General features: G+C 55.1%; 1 pseudogene; it reads right to left on the bottom strand.

The window, feature by feature from the left end:
* Positions 1 to 1,390: 1,390 nt before the first annotated feature.
* On the bottom strand, positions 1,391 to 2,791 carry LOC147973870 (uncharacterized; annotated as a pseudogene).
* Positions 2,792 to 6,023: the final 3,232 nt, after the last annotated feature.

Below are 6,023 nucleotides of genomic sequence, written 5' to 3'. Positions count from 1 at the left end.
GCCAGAATTTCCGAAAGAAAGGAATAGAGAAGCCGTCTAGCCCAGAAGCAGCATTAGGATTGGCAGTGTTAACAACATCCCAAATTTCCTGATCAGAAAGAGGGATCATCAAAGAGGCATTCTCCTCGGGTGAGATTTTAAGACCTAAGTTCCAAAGGGAGGGAGAAATGGAGAAGCCCGATGGAGGTTTAGCCCCCAACAACGAAGAGAAGAAATCCACCACATGAGCCATAATAACAGACTGCTCTGAAGATCGCACACCATTAATGAGCAGGCTATTAATACCACATCGTCTACGCCTGCCGTTCGCGATCGCAAAGAAATACGCCGTAGGGGAGTCGCCTTTTAGAGTCTAGTTTAGAGTACCCCGTTGAAGCCAATAAATCTCAGCCTGATGGTGTAACTGTATTAAAGCAGCCTCCAGATTATAACGAACCGCCCAACCATCGTCAGAGAGCCCAATAGAATCAGCCGCGCGATCCAGCGACAAGATCTGGTCTTCGAGGAAAGATTTGGTGCGACGATCCTCCGCCGCACGATTACGAGACCAACCTCTGAGGAATTTACGCGGGTTATAGGAACACGAATGCCAATCATCCAAAGGCCCAAAGGAGCGAGCATTGGATGATAGAGAAAGGGAGATCTTCGCCGCAACCATATCGACAAAGCCATCCACAACCAACCAGGAGGCGTCAAATTGAAATCTAGCCGGAGGCCTGAGGCTAATGGAACCATCGTCAAGAATTAAGGGGGTATGATCGGAACCGATAATGCATTTGGCGTAAAGAGAGGCCCTAGGGAACAAGGAATCCCACCTAGGACAAAGGAAGACTCTGTCAAGCACTGATCTAATAGGGATTGACTGATGATTGGACCAGGTATAACGAGCTCCCCCCCGAGGCAGCTCACGAATAGCATTGGCACTAATGAAGTCGTTAAAGGCATTAGCCAGCGGCCAGGAGAAGTTATCATTACTTTTGTCATTAGGGCACCGCAGAAGGTTAAAGTCTCCCCCGATAACCATCGGTAAATTACAAGCATCGATCTTCAACGAAAGTTCATTAAGAAATAAAGGCGACAAGGAATGGTCCGCAGGCCCATAGACGACGATAAACTCACAAAGAGTATTCTGAGCTTTATGAGAGAGAACAACACTGGCCCAAAAGATCCCATGATCAAAAGCAACAAAATCAAAAATATCTTTATTGGAGCCTATCAAGATCCCGCCAGAGTGCCCCGAAGCAGGTAAAAAGTTCCAATTAAATCTGTCCATGCCCACAATAGCAGAAAAGTCATTAGGGGAGAAGGATTCCTTGAAGGTTTCTACCAGCCCCACAAAGTCAATAGAGTTAGAACGAACCAGATCTTTAAGTTGGTCACCGCGCCCCTAGCACCGAACCCCCTAATATTCCAGAATAACGCCCTCATTTATAAGAAAGATTCTTGATTCGAAGGCTCGACCTGCAAGGGGCCACGCAGGGTTTAGCACGCTTATTGGTGCCCCTTTTAGACAAGTTGGATTGGGGCTGGCCACTACCAGCGCCCGCGTCCACGACCGGACCACTACTAGAAGCCCCTACCTGAGAGGCAACGGCCTCTTTGGCTTTGGCAATGGCAGCCTGAGCCATCTCGTTAGCCCGAATAATAGCAAGAAGAGAACTAGGAGAACCAACAGACGAATCAACCACCACCCCCACATCCGACATAATATTTAAAAGATGATCATCCGAAAGAGAAGGTAGAACCAACCGAACCGGAGAAGCAACAACAGAGGGAACGGGAGATGTACCTGGGGGAGGGAGATCCTTCGCCGCAGCCCGCTTTTCAGCCCGCTCCAGGACAGAAACACCTGAATTCGCCACCCGCCTTCCTTTGCGAGCCGTGGACATAGGGGATCGAATCGCAGGCGACCGCGCAGTAGGAGAGCCAACATGGGAACCCGAACGGGACATAGATCCCAAATCTTGATCAAGACGCCGACAAACCCCCGTCATGGAGTGCTTCGAGCCCGATGAGTTCCGGCTCTTAGCCGAGAATTTGCGCACTGAGGATTTCTTCTTCCGGAGGGACTGGGATTCCACCACATCGCGAGCCGGGGAGGCCGGAAGATCTTCAATTCCCGATCGAGTGGGGGAGAGCGGGCGGACAGGAAGATTGGAGCAAGCACCAGAAATGGGGGTAGCAGAGCAGGGCGGGAACTTCGACATATCAGCACCAGCAACAGGGACATTGGGAGCAGCAGACGGGATCACCGAATCATCACGAGGAGCAACACCAGAGGGAGCTTGGGATTGAAACAACTCACGTTCAGAATCTGCTAAACCATCCCATTCAGATTGGGTGAAGCGGAGGTTAGATCCATGGCTCTGATTAGGGCCACCCAGAGATCCGTCCCCCTCCTTATCATGCTTGTCCGAAGGGTTAGAAGGGGGAGGAGGGGGAGGTGGAGTCTGAAAAGCAGCCACCCTCTCCACCCGCACCCGAAGCTTAATACCATTGGGAGAAGGGAAGATATCAATCGAGCCATGAACCCGTTCAGGATCCACACACCAAACCTTCATCCTAGCAGGGCCAACCTTGTTCAGAGAGTCTTCATCCACCTCGATGGGCTTCCAATCATAACCCCGAAAGACATGAGAAAAACAGACGAACGGAGACCAGCAGGCAAATCGTCAATCAAAACCCAGACTTGAGAGAGAGGACCAACTGCCGTACCACTGCAAGAAGCCGCTTTAACAGAAACCACCAATTGATTGAGGGGCAAGGTGAAGCTAGTGCATGAGGCAATCATCCGCAAACATTCTTTGGAGGGAAACACCACAGAGAACTCAAATTCAGATATCTGCACAACTTGCCAGTCCCATCCAGCCTCATCCCAAATGTGAAGCCCTTCCAGAAGAATTTGGGGCGAAATCTTTTGATCCTTGACCGTAACAATCGCAGCATTAGACAGAGCAGGTGCCACCTCCCGGACAGGCAGGTCACCGTCGAAGGCGAAAAAGGCGCAACCGGGGAGGCCCGAGCCGAACTGGATGACCGCGGGAGGTTTCTGCCTAGCCATGCAGTTGACCGTGAGGTGACCATCAGAGCGACAGATCAGGCAAAAAGGAGGGTTGGTGCAGCGAGACTGGAAATGGCCAGGCCTGTGACAAGCGAAGCAGGTGAGCGTCGAGGGGTTGTTATGGGAAGCAGAGGACGAGCGGGATTGCGGAAGCGACGGAGGAGGAGGAAGGATCCCATCCCCCATCCCCGGAAAAGGGGGCGCCCCAGAGGCCGGACTGGGCGGCCGACGCGCCGGCCCCGCGAAGGACCGAGGCGGCGGACGAGCACCAGCACCAACCCCAACCGAGCGAGGAGGAGGAGGAGGGCGCGACGGAGCAGATGGACCGCGGCCCACTCCCGGAGCAGGAAGGGAGGCAGAAGACGAAGAAACACCACCGCCAGAGGCCACCGCCGCCTCCCACGGGTCCAGCACCGGAGAGAGAGAATGGCCAGATCCAGAGCCCTGCGGGCTGGATCCGGGCACACCAACCCTCTCCGAGCGTTGCGACCACTCCGGACCCAAAGCCCGAGCCTCGCGGTCATGAGCCACCTGCTCGCGCGCCGCCTGTTCCGCCTCCAACTTGGAACGGAGCGAAGCCTCGAGCTCCATATCCACCGCGGAGGAAGGGGAGTCCTCACGACATCGCTTGCTGCCCGAGAGCGCCTCGCAGGAAGAGCCCTGCGACTTGTCCATGGATAGCACCACAACAAAAGGAAGGAGGAGGGGTGGAGGTGGGGAGGATCTAATGAGGTGACGAATGGGAAGACGGTGACGGCGCAGATCGGAAGCGGAAGCCGGAAACCCTAGCAAAGGGGAGGAAGAGCCGCAGGGGTCCATAAATAGCCCGTCCGAGCCGTGCCCACCTGGGCCCGACTCGCCACATGGGCCAAAGAAGGTTGAGGAGCAGGAACCCGGACGATGGGCCCAACTGGGCCGGACGGGACCAGAGGGGGGAAATCTGCCACTGACAAAAGAGGGGGAGGAGAGGCAGGCCCACTGGGTAACGGCAAACCGCAAGGCCCATCAAGCCCACCCGAGGGGACGTCCCGCGGCCCGATGGCCACCTCGGAGAAATCGAGATCTAGGTTACACGAAGCCACCAGCGACCCCGCCGTCGCCGCCGCCGTCGCTGCCGCCGGCGACGAGGCCGCCGCAGAGGCTGCAGGAGAGGGGGATGGGGGGCCACCAAGCTCCCCATCAGGCGCACTGCCCAGGACAACGAGATCAGGTGACGCAACAGCAAACTTACCAGACTTACGCCGCCGCCGAGAGATCCGAATCCAGCCATCGACCGACGAAGACGGGACTAAATTTGCAGATTTGAACTCTTTACTCCATTCCTTGGTCTTCATGCATTTATTTCGAATACGGAAGGAGTAGACTGTGTTCCATTTCATTCTTTGGTTTTCCCTTTGTTTTGTTTAGTCCTTGGGTGCCCTTTATTCCCCAACTATAGAAAAAAAGTGCATCATGCGAGGTTGAATTGGATCCACCAATTAGGTGGCCGCTGAGACGAAAAGGCAGCAATCAAGATTGGCTAGCCGGATAAACAAAGAGCTCAGGATGTCCCTGCCTTCTTTACACCAAGGCAGCAGAAAATGCTGGTTTCATCAGATTCTGGTTTCATCGAATTTAAGCCACCAAACTTAATTATTTTCATGATACACAGAAAAGCGGGGATCCCAGCTCTTAACAGTTAACAATATTGGATTGCACCAGCAAATAATAATAATATTGGATTGCGCTTTCGGGAGTTATTTACCCAAAACCACCACACTTGGAGCTAGGGTAACAACTCGGTACCACATTTAAGCCAGGTCATAAAAAACCACCAGAAATACGCCTAATACGTAACGCAGAGCATTAATAGTTTGATTTGCCCACGAAAACAGCGAAACTGACAAGTTGGCCCCGTTTGTCGGGCTGACGTGGCCTGCCAATGTGGATTATTCGCTGAGGTGGCCCAAGGCCCCACCTGTCAGGTGCATCTCTTCTTCACCTCTCTTCCCTAAAAGAAGTCCACCATAGCCATATCCCGCGCCGCCGCCGGAGCTCAATCCCGGCGAGCCACCCCACCACCGGCGAGCCACCCCACCGCCACATCCACATGCCATCCGCGCCGAACCACCCTGCTGGAGCTCGATCTACCTCCATGAAGGCGGACGCACATCAGGCACCAGCGGCCGTTCGGATCCGGCGAGGATCCGCCCCGCCGCCCAAACTGCTGCCTGGCGCCGGCGCCGAGTCGAAGAGGAGGATGACTACATGAGAACTCTCCTTGTGTGTTCTTGGTTCCACCGCCACTTGCTGCTAGCTTGAGTACGTGCGCGGCCTGGGACTCCTGGTGGGCGCGGCGAGCACGGGCGTGGCCATGGTGCTCCATGACGGCGCGCGCGGCCAAGGTTTCCCAGGCAGGCGCCGCGAGTACGGGCATGCCCATCGCGCTCCACGATAGCGCACGCAGACATGGCCTCCCGACGAGCCCCGCAAGCACGTGTGTGGCCATGGCGCTCCACAACGGCGGGCACGGCCAAGGTGCGCAACCACGGCGCGCGCAAGTTCCCTACCAAGCTCGACGGATCCAGGCACGCTGAGGGCTGGGGCAGCGCGACGACGACGGGGCAGCGCAACGATGACTGGGTAGTGCAGCGAGGTCGAGTTCATCCATGGCGGCTGCCATGGCAGCAGGTTCTTGTTTGAGAGAGAGAGACACAAGGGATGAAGGAAAAGAAAGGGGCGGTGAGAGGAGCTCCAGCGGCTTGACAGTGGCAGCCAGGTCTGGGATTACCGCCGACCAGCAAGGACGGCAAGCGGCGCCGGCGGCGTGCAGTGTGTAGATAAGCGCACATTACCTGTTTGATGAAATGCCCAGGAAGAAAATTCCTAGGAGAAAAAGAAAAAAAAGGGAAAAGAGATAAATACTTGAGTCATTGACAGGTGGGACCCTCGTCCAACTCAGCAAATTGTCCACATAAGCATG

The sequence above is a fragment of the Triticum urartu genome, chromosome 5A (genome assembly GCF_056163025.1).
Source record: "Triticum urartu cultivar PI428250 chromosome 5A, HENAU_Tu73, whole genome shotgun sequence".
In the NCBI taxonomy this organism is placed as follows: Eukaryota; Viridiplantae; Streptophyta; class Magnoliopsida; order Poales; family Poaceae; genus Triticum; species Triticum urartu.
Note: the sequence above shows the minus strand (reverse complement) of the source record. Positions and strands in the feature narration are given on the sequence as shown.